This window comes from Acinonyx jubatus, chromosome A2 (genome assembly GCF_027475565.1).
Source record: "Acinonyx jubatus isolate Ajub_Pintada_27869175 chromosome A2, VMU_Ajub_asm_v1.0, whole genome shotgun sequence".
Classification (NCBI taxonomy): Eukaryota; Metazoa; Chordata; class Mammalia; order Carnivora; family Felidae; genus Acinonyx; species Acinonyx jubatus.
Genome location: NC_069383.1, coordinates 131,039,638 through 131,054,875, shown reverse-complemented (window position 1 = coordinate 131,054,875; position 15,238 = coordinate 131,039,638). Strand labels below are relative to the sequence as shown.

The window sequence follows — 15,238 nt, the reverse complement described above, 5'->3', positions numbered from 1 at the left end:
TCACGTGACTACAACCAACAATTATAAAATTTGTATGGAACTGCAAAGACCCCAATTAGACGAATCTTGAAAAAGAAAAGAAAAGCTGGAGGCATCACAATCCCAGACTTCGAGTTATATTGCAAAGCTGTAGTAAGCAAAACACTATGGTACTGGCACAAAAATAGACACATAGATCAATGGATCAGAATTAAAAAACCAGAAAAAATACACAATTATATAGTCAGGAGTCTTCCACAAAACAGAAAAGGATATCCAAGAGGAAAAGAACAATCTCTTCAACAAATGGTGTTGGAAAAACTGGACAGAAATATGCAAAAGAATGAAGCTGGACTACTTTCTTACACCCTACACAAAAATAATCTCAAGATTATAATCTCAAGATTATAATCACGATGTGGATTAAAGGCCTAAACATGAAACCTGAAACCATAAACATCTTGGAAGAGAGTACAGTCAGTAATGTTGCTGACATAGGCTGTAGCAACATTTTTCTTTTTTTCTTCTTTCTTCCTTCCTTCCTTCCTTCTTTTTTTTTTTTGGTTGTCAAATGATCCTTTATTAAAATATTTTCCTTTTGTCGTTCTTAACTAGGTGGACATTCCACTGCACCATTATTGATGTCATCTATGATGTCATGAGGGTGGCCGCCATCAACATTGTAGCCCATGGACTAGGCGGTCCCCAGAATCTCTATAATGGTTCCAGAGAGTTCCCTGCCTAAAGGTTGATCCCGCATCTGTTGGGCAATGTTGACAGTCTCATCAAAAATGATACTTCCACTGTGTTTAATGTTTTTCTGCTTCTTTCTGTCTCTTGGCAGCTCCTTGAGGGCTTTGATAATCAGGGCAGAGACAGAAGGTACCACTTCAATCTGGGCCTGTCTGGTTATGAATGGTCGGGTTCACTGTAATTCTCAGACCTTTCCAGTCACCTGTTGCCTTGGCAATGTCATCACCAACATTTTTTGGAGACAGACCCAGTGGCCAATCTTCAGGGCCAGAGCAGACGTGGCACTGACTTTGCCACCGGTGCACCTCAGGTATATGACTTTGATCTAGTTGGGGTCGAGCTTAGGAGGCGTGTGGGAGGTAGTTGGTGTCAGCGGTTGGTGTCAGATGAACCCAGATTTGGGATGATCGAAGACTGTTGCACCGTTTCCTCCTCAAAGCTGAAAGCCAAAAACCTTTTTCTAGATACATCTTATAAGGCAAGGAAAATAAAAGCAAAAGTAAACATTTGGGACTACATCAAAATAAAAAGCTTCTGCATAGTGAAGGTATAATCAAGAAAATTAAAAGGCAACCACTGAGTGGGAGAAGATATTTGTAGCTCACATATCTGATAAAGGATTAGTATCCAAAGTGTATAAAGAACTGATAAAACTCAACTTGAAGAAAACAAATAATCCAATTGTCAAATGGGCAGAAGACTTGAAGAGGCAGTTCTCCAAAAACACATCCAGATGGCTGATACACATGAAAAGATGCTCAACATCACTCATCATCAGGGAAATACAAATCAAAACCACAATGAGATATCATCTCATACTAGTCAGAAGGGCTAAAATCAAAAACACAAGAAACAAAAAGTGTTGGAGAGGATGTGAATAGGAACTCTCTTACACTGCTGGTAGAAATACAAACTGGTGCAGCCATTATGGAAAACAGTATGGAGTTTCCTGAAAAAGTTAAAAATGGAACTACCCAATGGTGCAGCAGTCAACGCTACTGGGTATTTTCCCAAAATATACAAAACACTAGTTCAAAGGGATACATACACCCCAATGTTTATAGCAACATTATCAACAATAGCCAAACTATGGGAACAGCCCAAATGTCCATCAATAAATAAGTGGATTAGGAAGATGTGGTGTGTATGGGTGTGCTTATATACACACACACATATATGTATATATACACAAAGGAATATTATTCAGCCATAAAAAAGTTATGTTGCCATTTGAAATGATCTGAATGGAACTAGAGAGCATAATGTTAAGCAAAATAAGTCAGTCAAAGAAAGACAAATACCATGATATCACTCCTATGTGGCATTTAAGAAAAAGAAGGGAATGACCACAGGAAAAAAAGGGAGAGGCACGCACTAACCAAGAAACAGATTCTTAATTATAGAGAACAAATGAATGGTGGCCAGATGGGAGTGAAATGGGTGATGGATATTTAGGAGCACAACTCGCTGGGATGAGCGCTAGGTGATGCATGGAATTGTGGAATCACTAATTTGTACACCTAAAATTAACACATCACTGTAGGTTAAGGAATAAATAAAATAAAATAAAATAAAATAAAATAAAATAAAATGAATGTAACATAATACAAACTTTCATACATTACTAGTGAGATTGTTCACAAAAGCCTTATTTTTAATAGAATAACATTAGAAATAGCCCAGTATTCATTGGTGGGATAATATATATATTGTGATACATTCACGAAATTCACTATTATACAACAATTTAAAACATGACATGACTATAGGTACACGTGATAGCACAGTTGAGGGTTCAACCAAGCAAAAACTATTTGATATATCCGATCAATATAATTTTTTTATAAAACAAGAGAATGATAAATATAAAATTCTAGATAATGGTAACCTTCAGGGAAGAGGGGGAAAGTTGATACAGAAAGGATCACACAAAGATATTGGTAATATTCTCATTCTTGGGTGGTGGGTTCATATGTGTTCATTTTACTAGGTGCCTTGTACAAAGCAAGTATTTCATGATATAAATAAAACAAAATTCATACATTTTTTAAGTGTCATGGTATAGGAACCCGGACATATTCAACACTTTGAAACTAGTCCCATTTTAATTGCAGTGCTGATGGCCCAGGATTTAAGCAGTGATTAGAATGTACTGGCAAATTGTATAGTTCCTGGAGTCCCACTGTCTATCCTGGAATCTTGACTCTGCCATTTACTAGCTGTAGGATTTGGGGAACGTTTCTTAACTTCTCTTTACCTGCATGTCCTTGTCTTTAAAACGAGGATAAAAATGAGCCTGGCTTCACAGGGTTGCTGTAAAGATTATGTAAAAGAACGGGTAAAATAAACCTCTTAGAACACAGTTGCTTGAACACAAAGTTAGTTCCTAGTAAACAGGACCCACAGGGATTAAACCAGAGGCCTGAAATATGATCACACACATGCTCTCTTGCACTTCTTCTGTTGCCATGAGCAGGCCTTACCCATAGGTAGCTGCTTTTCAATTTGCCTGGACTCCAGAAGAAGCACACGTGAGCCCAACCCACCGTAAGAAGAAAGGTCAAGTGGGCCTGCCATCTGAGGCAGAACTACGTGTCTGAGCCCAACCTCCCTGTCTGAGCCCAACGTAGATGAACCAATGCCTACCCACCATGCAGTTAGAGAACTGAGAATAAATAATCATTTGCAAGAATAGGAGTCTTAGAATATTTTGTTGGCAAAAGTGGTTGATGGACATGTGAGATGCTATTATTATTAAAATAGTAATTATTCGGGGCGCCTGGGTGGCTCGGTCGGTTAAGCGTCCGACTTCGGCTCAGGTCATGATCTCATGGTCCGTGAGTTGGAGCCCCGCGTCGGGTTCTGTGCTGACAGCTCAGAGCCTGGAGCCTGTTTCAGATTCTGTGTCTCCCTCTCTCTGACCCTCCCCTGTTCATGCTCTGTCTCTCTCTGTCTCAAAAATAAATAAACGTTAAAAAAAATTAAAAAAAAATAGTAATTATTCAAGTAGTTCACTCATATATGAAATACCACGACTGTAATCATTATTATTATCGGTATTGAACATTTTAAAAGAGAGTTGTTCCTGGGTCTGCAAGGTTTATCTCACTCAAATTTTACCTAGTCGGGTTAGACTTAGTGCCTTAAAATACTGGGAATTTTTAGTTTCTGTCTTGAGCAGCTGCCTCAAGGATAAATATCTTGTTCCCATTGACCTCATCCCTCCTCTAGCTCCAGAACACATAGACTTGAGCTGGCTTTGTTTCGGCACGCTGCCGTTGTCAAAAAGACCTGACAATAGAAAAGAGACACACTATCCCTAGTTCGGTAAACAGTCAGCCTTGTAACTAGCTATTTGACATCTCTATTATGAATGTCTCCCTTTATTGTCAGAGCATCCCACAGTTCATAAACCACCCGTGCACAAATCGTCTTATTGATCTACGTTGCAACCTGTCTGGTAGCCAGGGTCAGGATTAGGTTGCCTCCTGCGTAATGAAGAGCTCTAATCTCAGAGCAGTCATAGTGACTTCCCCAAGGCCACAGAGCTTTTAAACGGTACAACTGGACTCAAATCTCAAAGTTCTGATGCCCAATATTGCTTTTCTTTCACTGCTCCATGGATGCCTGTGAATACCTCCAGTTTTCTTGCTTGAGAATATACTTTTCAACAGATTACATCACCAACAGATTGGGTCATTCTCTTATGTCACACTGGTGCCATGGGAAATGGGCAGTACATGGATAGCAGCAGACTGGCTGGCATTCCTATGTCAGCCCCTGGAAATCAGGCAAACACACAGATTCCAGAACAGTACCTCCTGGGACTCTAATGAGAGAATGCAGAATCAATGCACCATTGTCCTTTTTCATAAACGTATTTGGAAATTAACGTATCATGTGAGATGAACTGATAAACGAATTTAACATATTTTCTGTAAAACGTCTGCACAAAGCTTTCCAAAGGACTGTGCTATCAGATGTTCTTGTTTGCAAAATTCTTTTTAGTGGTGTTACATTATTGTAAATCACACACGTCATTTTTACCAAGTAAGACGGTAAGAGTTTCTAAAATAGTCTCTTGTTGCAGGAAGAGAACTGGGTTCTGTGATTCAATGTTAGGGGTGAAGGCTCAGGCATTTGACCACCTAAATTGCTGTCTCATTTCCACAATTTGCTGGTTGGGTGACTTTGGACAAGTGACAAGATCTCTAGACATAAGGTTTCTCATCTATAAAATGAGACAACTAATAAGACCTTTCTTATAGTTTTTATGAAGACTAAACAAGAATTCATACACAGTGCTTAGAAAAATAACAAACGAGTCAGTGTTCAAATACTAGAAATTTATCATTAATTATTTCTCAGACAGACATTAGCTGGGTGTGACCTTCGGCAAGTGATTTCATCTTTGTCATTTGCTTCGTCTGAGCTGCATATCATATGGATTGCTTTACCTGAGTATTATGCAGTGTTTAAAGGTTTGGATTTGAGTCAGATTGCTTAGGCTTCAGATTCCATGGGCAAGTACCAGAGCATCTCTAGGCTCTGGTGCCCTTTTTTCTTAAATGATGAAACTAAGAGAACCTACCTGATAGGATTGTTCAGAAGATTAAATGAGAAAATTGATGGACAACACTTAGAATAATGCCTTACGGGTGCCATTACCTAAAAAATGGTAGTGATAATACAACAGTGAGGAAGTTGGAATAAAGGGCTAAAGTTATTATCCTTGTCTCCCTTGGTGTCAAAGAGTTGACTCTCTAAACCTCCAAGCAAGAATATTTTAGAATCAAGACATTGACATCTTTGTGATGGTAGTCACCTGTCCCTGGGTTGTTAGTTTCTGGCTCCTGCTGGGTAGTCCGGCCTGCCCTTGGCTTTGGGCCCTCCCTCCCTAAAGGGGCATGTTTGGGGCTGAGCCAGAGTCCACATACACACGGTGGGTCCCACAGCTCACAGCTGCTGCCAATATGTTGCATAAAACACACTCTCCTTCAGAGTTCCTCTTAGCTGTTATTCCAGAAGTGTTTGGTAGAAGATACCCCTCAAAAATCCCTTCCTCCTACATTAGATTCTCCACTTCTCACAATTCTGGAATTGTGTTCATCCCTTGCCCCAGCCCAGCCACATGTTATCATCTCTGATCCCTTACCCATACCTGGAACACTCTCTCATCTCAGACTGTAAAAATCCAGGCCTCTCCATCTTTAAAGGGCTAGCTAGAAACATGTTTTTCTTCACAATTAATCAGAAATCCTCCCCTTCATCTAAACTTCTCATCACCCTGAAAAAAAAAAATGTGACCCCTCTACTCTGGCCTGTAAGGATCTATGTGATCTTGTGATCTGCTCTTGCCTGCCTCTCTGAGACCATTTCCTGCTTCTCTGCTTTAGGTGCCCAAGCCTTCTGTCCGTTCCTTTAGGATTCCGAGTCGATTGTCACCTTTTCGTCTCAGTACTCACTGTTCAACTCTGCCTGGAAAGCTTTCTTCCAAAATCGTTTTCTCGTCTTTTTTCCCCCTCTTCATTTTCAAGCCCTCAAAGAGGCCTTCCCTGAGCACCCAAGAAGGGGCCAAACCAGACCATACAGAAACCCACTTCCATTCCGGTCACTCTTGCACTGGTTCTCAGCTGGAGGTGATTTTGCACCCCTAGGAGATACTTGGCGATGTCTGGAGGCATTGATGGTTGTCACAACTGAGAAGGTGCTGTTGGTATTTCGCGGGTACAAGCCAGGGATGTTACCAAACGATGTACAGCCCAACCCCCACAGCAAGTAATTGTCTGGCACAATATATCTGTAGTCCTAAAGTTGCAAAACTGCATCTAACATATAGTCTTGTTTTATTTTCTTGAAGGAATTTGACCCTTTGAAACTCTCACTCACCCCTTTTCCTGGCTTTGCCTACCTCCCGCTTTAGGATGTAGGCTCCGTGAAAGCAGGAATCTTGTCTGTTTTGGTCAATATTGCATCCCCAGGGTCTGGCAGGGTGCCTGACACTTGGTAGAAGCTTGAAAACTATTAGTTGAATTAATAAAACAGTCAGTGAATAAATGTTGGCGGGAACTTCTATCATGCATAGTACTTACTCACACTGGTTACCAACCAGGTGTTTGTTATCTGTGCTCGTTCTTGAATTACATGGTTGGTGGCAGGGATATGACCTCACAGTGACAAGCATGATGAATAAATGCAGGATGGCCGAAAGTAGCTCATTAGAAAGAAGTACCCAAAGTAAGCGTATTTTGCTTTATCCTCTGTGTCTAAGTATCCGCGTAGCAATTTTCCATATCATAGGCTGCTGGTTGCCTTACCTGTGTTCTGCTGAGTGCTGCAGGGTTCCTCGTATATTCAATTCTGATTTTGTTTATAACTGTGTTTTCAGCTACCTAACAAATTAATAAAAACCAACATACATTCTCATAATTCCTGGGAACACATTAAAATTCCTAACATTGAACTTTGGTGACCAGGTTAACCAGTCCTTTCCTCCAGACGTTGGAATCTCACCTCCACCCTCTGGCCTACACACCCTCCTTCTGTGCATATGCAATGTTTGAAATCCCGAGAACATGTTAATGATTTGGGATTAATTGTAAAGTGTCACTGGATTAAAATTCCAAAGCGCGCTTGTCTGCTCTTTTAAAACCAGGCAGGTGAGTACAAGCTCAATGAAGTGGCAGTGACGTTTCTTTGGTACAGTTCTCCTAAGAACAGAATGGCACACAGTGTGGTGACAACAGGGTCATATGCAAGAACACGGTCCATTTAGGATAGCTTCAGCAATTGTATTTCAAGCATGATAGAATGTAGCATTGGACTTTGCTTGTTGTCATGGAACTAGGGCCTATGAACCCCTTTGTTCAAAAGGAAGTCAGCCAAGGGTATCCACGTAAGGCGTGTTAAGAGCTGACTGTGTCTTTATCATTTCCATACTTCCCCTATAGCCTCTGTAAGCAGAGGACTAGATGCACTCCTGAATTCATAGAAAGAGGAAGCTGTGCTATGGGTTTAACCCCTTCTTCTGTAAAGGACGGCAGGGATTCCAGAAAACCGTGTAGATATTGAGCTTATGAGATCAAGCTTGCTAATTTTGTTGTTTGACTTTTCTATATTTTTGCTAAGTCTTTTTCTGCTTGTACAAAAGGTACATCATCTTTCTTCTCTGATGGTGAATTTGCTTATTTTTCATCTTGTAGTTGTCATTTTCTACTTTATGTATTTTGAGGTTATGGTTTTAGGTTTATACTAGTTTAGAACTGTCTACCTTCTTAGTGAATTAAATTGTTATTATGGTTAGTATCAAATGATTACTATTGGAATGAATTATTTTTGTCCTAAGGTCTATTTTGTCTGATATGATTACTTCTATACCCATTGTCATTGAGTTACTATTTACCCGGTATGTCCTTTATCTTTTAACCGTTCTGAATCTTTATATTAAGATGTATCTCCGGGGGCACCTCGGTGGCTCAGTCGGTTGAGCCTCTGACTTCAGCTCGGGTCATGATCTCACAGTCTGTGAGTTCGAGCCCTGCGTTGGGCTCTGTGCTGACAGCTCAGAGCCCGGGGCCTGCTTCAGATTCTGTGTCTCCCTCCCTCTCTGACCCTCCCCCGTTCATGCTCTGTCTCTCTCTGTCTCAAAAATAAATAAACGTTAAAAAAAATTAAAAAAAAAAGATGTATCTCCGATAAATGGCAGATGCTGAAGTTGTCAAAAACAGGCAGTTTTGTATAAGTAGACTGGAGAATTTGCTAGAGAGTTAAGCCCATTTTGATTTCTAGTATATTTGTGTTGATTGCTGTCATCTTATTTATGCTCTGTAGGTCTTGCTTTTCTTTCTCTACCCCACCCCCTTTTTTCTCTTATTTTAGATTTATGAAATTTTGTTTCCTTAGTTCCATTTTAACCCTTGATTTTTTTGGAACTTCTAGGTCATATATCTATTATTATAGTAATGATCCAAGCTATTGTAACATGCCTCTCTTAATGACACCTGAAGTTAACCAGTATCTTTATCACACTGCAGAATAATAAGAACTTAGAGCATTTTACTCAGATCATCTCCCTTACAACCTACATATTACCATTTTTTATGTGTGAGTTTTAATCCCTCCCAAATTAGACAAATTATTATATTCTTTACTGTTAGTGATTTTTTATTCACCTTCTTGCAACTCAGCCCTTCCATGTGATAAAATTTTCCTTCTGTTTGATAGACATCTGTTAGAGTTTCTTTTAGTGAGAGTCAGAACCTTCAATAAATCACTCAGTTTTTGTGGTATGACTCTTACTCTCAGGATAGCATGTGTGAGCAAATTCTTGATATTGTTAGTGATTACACCTTGAAGCAAATTTGACTGTATTTCTATTTCAAATTTCTGGATGCTATAAATTAAAGGGAATGGAAAGAGCACGAGTGGAGATATTAAAGAAACACAAGCACAATTATAACCATTAGCTTGATGCGATGTTTTCTTTTTTGCTGATTAAAATTGGTCAAATTAAGAAGATCTTATGGTTTATCCTAATATTCATAGCAATCCATATATAAAGATACAAACACAGAGAATGAGACCCCAAGATTGGCAATAATCTTATTTTAACTATTTTATTTGATCCAACCTGCCTTCTTATTGATGGGCTTTAATAAGAAAACATATATTTGAACATGAAATTAACTGAAGCTAATAAAAAATTGCTATAGTTTCTTTTATATATTGAGGTTCTACAAAATCTATCATGTGAGAAGACAATTCCTCCAACTAAATGATACCAGTGATGAAGGATGCATTTTATCATTACACATGTGATTCTTTACCAGCTTATTATTCTTTGAGACAGAACCTTAAAGGATACTGTTGTTGCTTTGTAAATAAAGAGTAGGTTTAAATATTGCCTGCTTTACTGTAACTAATTGAAACAAAGTTTCAGAAAAACTTCTAGAAAAATGTAAGTTAATGCAGACTTTTCTCTCACGGATCTATGCCTGGCATTTCTCTCACCAAAAGTGAAGGTAAATGCAGTTGACATTGTGTCTAAAACTCTTCAATTCCTTGTTAGCATACAATCATGTACTCTTAGGAGAGGATTCGATGTTTGCGATTAAACCAATCTAGGACAAATGAATTGTTACCAATCCGGCTAATGACAATAATTAACTGCTGCTTCTTAAAATTTCCCGTTTCCTGATTAAATATAATAGCTCTCTAGTTTACCTGTTTTATTGACACAAAGTATTGACATAATTATTTTTTATAATAATGTAGTCAAAATGATTTTTTTAGCTATATTATACTTCCATTTCATATAACTCCTTATATGAATATATGTATATTCATATATCCTAAATTATAGATATATAAATCACCATTTCCATTAAGTTTCCATGCATACTTCCTCTATCTTTTGATATATATATTTAGAACTAAAGATCCAATTTTTATGAATAAATAAAAGAAGGGCAACTATTAAGCAAATTCAATCATTATGTAACTGCACAGTAATTCTACTTTTAATAATTTTATAATTGAATGATTCAGCCAAAGCTCTATTCATTAGAAATATTCTTCTTTGGAAGGATTATTTGATATAGATTTTAGTTTAAAAAGAACAATGCTGACATCATCATCATTACCACCAACATTATCTCAACAACAATCATAGTCGCTATTCTTTATATCATATTCTTTTTTTTTTTTAAGTTTATTTATTTTGAAAGAGAGTGTGTGTGCATGCACTCATGAGTGGGGGGGGGGGCGGGCAGAAGGAGAGGGAGAAAATCTTAAGCCCCGAAGTGGGGCTTGATCTCACAACCCTAGAATCACGGCTGAGCCAAAATCGAGAGGTGGACACTCAACCAAATGAACCACCCACACGCCCCTATATCCTATTCTTTTCTACGAGTTCATTTAAATTATTTCATTTAATTCTCAAAATGTGATGCAGGGAAGTAAATAGAACATGTAATATGTCCCAATTGAGAGATGAGAAAAATGAGTTCTATGTATTTCAAGTGACTCAACGAAGCTAAGACTTGATTCCAGGCCTTCTGTTTCTGCCTAGTGTTCTCCTTCTGGATGCAATCCCAATACTTGTGAAACCCAAACCTATCACCTGTACTAAGCAGTGAATTCTATGTAACCTACAGATACCTTCCTGAAACAATTTTTGAATCTCGAAATAGAAGTACATGTATGATTTTTCATAGATTAACCTCTTCTCACACCTTGGATATTAGCTACAGATCTGGATAGACTTAAACCTGTATTGTCTGACCTGGTAGTCACTAGTTACATATCACTGTGAAGCACCTTAAATGTAGAGAGTCTGAATTGTTTTAAGTATCAAAAACATGAGATTTCAAAGACTTACTATGACAGAAAGTAAAGTATCTCAATAATTTCTAATATTGATTATATGTCAAAATGAAAATATTTTGAATGTAATGTGACTAACATATTACTGACAGTAATTCCACTGTTTTTAAAAATTCTTTTAAGGTGGTTATTAGAAAATGTATAATAATATATGTGGCCTACATGCACACTTCACATTATATTTTTATTGGACAATACTGTTGTAGAGTTTTCAGTTTTCTTGGGTATATTCCCCTGATTTTATTCTTTATTTAGTATGTTTTCCCTTTTAAAATGATTTAGACTTTTATGCCAGTATTTAAGGCTCATATTAACATAGTCATCTGTTTATTTCCTATATTTGGCACTCTACACTTTAATCTGGACCGTGTTATGCTATTTAAAAGTTTGTTAAACCTTCCTAAATTTGAAATGACTTTCAAATTAGAATTTCATATGTGTTGTAAAAGTCTAAAGTGTTCTAAAAAAAAAAAGTATAAAGGTAGAGGGGGAGGGTTAGGTTACAAAGCAATTTTATCCTATAAAGACAGAACTTAACAATGAAGTAAAATTGTACTGAATAATTACAATGGAAAGCTCTACCTGAGTTTCTTCTCTATTGTAAATGTAAAATATATACTTTCCCTATGTGTACATATATAATATATAATATATATATTCAGTTCTTATATTAATTATAATACATGATGTATATAACATGTATAATATATATAAAATATATAATATATACTGATATTATATTAGAATACACACACATATATGTATATATAACTTTCCCAAATTGTGTGTAAATGTGTGTGTATACATATATATGTATATATACATGTGTTTTTCAAGGACCAGATGAGTGAATGAACACACAACACTTCAAAACAGTGTCTGCCATAAACAATAAATATTAGCTTTTATTTTGCTACACATTTGACTGAACAAACCTCACAGATCAACATACCCCCGACTGATCCATGGCACCAAAGAACTTCACAGCTAATATGGGAACAAGTATTAATAAAAAAAGAGTTGGAGAAACACATCTAAATACATTATCGTCCTTCCATACCCTTTAGCCTAAATATCTCTTCACTTTTGCAACTGTCTGTTTATATTTCTGTTGCTTTAAGAATTTCACTACTAAAGGGGAAATAATAAGTTATTATTCGGTCAAACTCTCTTAACAAATGAAGAAGATGACCCCAAAAGAAGTTAAAGAACATGTCTTGCACTCAAATCATTATTTAAGAGATGTAAGAGGCATTTTATAAAGCGATTAACCCACAGACTAGGGTTATGTAGAAGCTTTGAAGACATATCTTATTTAATCATTATAACAGACAAGCAAAATAAAGACTGTTACTTCTCCCCTTGCATAGGTTTGAAAATGGGAGCTGGAAGTAATGGAGTCGATTGTCCAAGGTCACACATTAGGGAGAATGGCGGCCAGCGGATAAACCCCAGTTTGATTCCAAAACTTGTGGGCTTGACCTTGTGTTACGCTGCTTTCCTTGTTAGTTGTTTTGTTTGTTAGTTTTTACTTTATGTTATTATTTTATTTTATTTTATTTGAGAGAGAATGCAGGCATGAGTGGGGGAGGGGCAGAGGGAAAGAGAATCTTAAAAAGGCTCCATTTCCAGCAGGGAGCTGAATGCAGGGCTTGATCTCACCACCTGAGCAGGTATCAAGAGTCAGAGGCTTGGGGCACCTGGGTGGCTCAGTCAGTTAAGCATCTGACCTCGGCTCAGGTCATGATCTTGTGGTACGTGAGTTCGAGTCCCGTGTCGGGCTCTGTGCTGACAGCTCAGAGCCTGGAGCCTGTTTCAGATTCTGTGTCTCCCTCTCTCTCTGCCCCTCCCCCATTCATGCTCTGTCTCTCTCTGTCTCAAAAATAAATAAACGTTAAAAAAAATTTTTTTAAATAAAAAAAAGAGTCAGATGCTCAACCGAGATACCCAGGCACCCCTGTTTGTTTATTTTTAAAGAAAAATGACAAAACACAGAGATTACAAACTAATGATCCCTGGTCAGTCTTGGGTGGAGGTGAATTTAGGGCATTTGTCCCCTCTAGACTCTCACTGGTGACAAATGACCACACAGAAAGGAGGCAGCCCAGGTTTCATGGTTATGGAGCCCTAAGCAGACACCCCATGGAAACCCTTGATCTTTTCCCTCCAGCGACAATGAACAACCAGGATGAGGAGTTAACAAGGTTATGATGCACAAAAATATATAGACATACTTCCTTGAGGGACATGTAAACTGACGTAAGGAACAAAGAGAGACAGAATGTGAAGTGGGTTGTGAAAATGACTTTTTACTTCTTCTCTGTCTAGAGACACCAGAGCTTAGCTTTTATTTTTCAACAGAATCATCAAGTTATAAGAACAAATCTCTGGATCTTCAGTGTGATAGACCCAGTGTTAATAAATTAAAATAATTTTTAAATTGGGTAAAGTCAATCCAGTTAATTTAATTGCTTATTAAAGGAAAACATCAACTTCTCCCTTTATTATTAAACTGTCTTAAAACTTATATTAAGTAATTATCTGAAGTAATGTGAGGTCTACCGGATTTAATGATTTGAACAGTCAAATTTGATTAGAAAATGTCACGAATTACTTGAGTCCTTCCAGCCACCACAACTTTTCCACAGATAAACCTCTCAATCCTAAACTGAGGGTGTGGAAGGAAGAATGGAAGATAAGTTGATTCATCCAAAAGTATTCTTCTGCTTGCCTGGATCCAATGAGTACAAAATGAGATAGTTCTAGACATGTCACATGAGAAGAGGCTACTCCTGGTAAGAATGGGTCTATTAATTTCATATTGCTGTTACACCAAATTGCCACAAACTTAGTTCGCGGTTTAAAACAGTCAAGGTTTGTCATCTTAAGGTTCTGTATGCCAGAATTCTTACTGGACTAAAAATCCAGGTGTCTGCAGGACTGGGATGCTTCTGGGTACTTTGGAAAATAATCCATTTCCTTGCCTGTCCAGCTTCTAGACCTGCCTGCATTTCTTGGCTTGTGGCCCTGTGCCTTTATCGTGAGGGCCAATCATGTAGCATCTTCAAGTCTCTCACTCTCTCTTTCTCTGTCTCCATCTCTGTCTCTCTCTCTTCTGCCTCCCTCTTCCGCTTATCAGGACCCTGATACAACCAGCCTTCACCACAGAAATACAATTGCCTCATGCTGTCCCTTTCATCCCTGTGACCAGCCATTCCTTATCGCACGCAGTCTTCCTGCATCCCCTACCATCACGTATTGGTAACCACAGTTGGTTAGCCTGCTTTAAATTAGTGTGTTCTCATTTAGATGAATGACCATTTTATTGTATTCCATTATCACCCAAGAAATCTTATCCACCAGGAAACAGATTTATCCGAGCTGAAATTTGTTTGGTCATCTGATCCTTTGGCTAACCCACACTCTTGTAACGATGTCTTTGTTCATCCCACCCATACCATATAATTTGTACTATTCGTGGAACTGTCTGGCTGAATTCTCGTTCTTCATTTTCATTTTGCCACATGTATAGTTGCTTCCAATGTCTGTGTATATACCGACACATGATAATATCTGGATGTATACAGATGCTCACAATATCTGGGTATGTGGACACACATGCACAGTATCTGAATATGTATACAGATATACATGTAGAAATTTACATAGTGTATGGAGGTAAATATTTGGCAAAAACACACTCTCTTAAGGGAAGAATGATATCCAGTGCTTGTACTGTCTGTTCAGAAAGTTTGGAAGATGAGTTACGTGGAACCAGTTGTAAAATTATGTGGATAGTTGTCTCAAAAGACATGGGTAGACAGAAGACCATGCTGTCTATATAAATACCAAATCTTGGTCTCTGAGTCCCAGATAGGTGTCACTGATAGAAGGTAAATCTTATCACGAGATCTGAGGAATATTTAAACACCAGTGAATCAGCTCCTAGAAGTAAGATCACCAGTGAGATCACTACTGGAGAATTAATGGTAGACACTAGATGTTATTTCACCATGGACATAATCTCTTAATATAAACCATGTTGTAAAAGAAATAAGCCCGTAAGCATTATATTCAGATTCAATAAATAGTAATTTTTTATGTTCATATTTGGTAAATAATT

General features: G+C 37.8%; 1 pseudogene; it reads right to left on the bottom strand.

Annotated features, from left to right (window-relative positions):
* Positions 1-586: 586 nt before the first annotated feature.
* On the bottom strand, positions 587-1,102 carry LOC128314995 (60S ribosomal protein L12-like; annotated as a pseudogene).
* Positions 1,103-15,238: the final 14,136 nt, after the last annotated feature.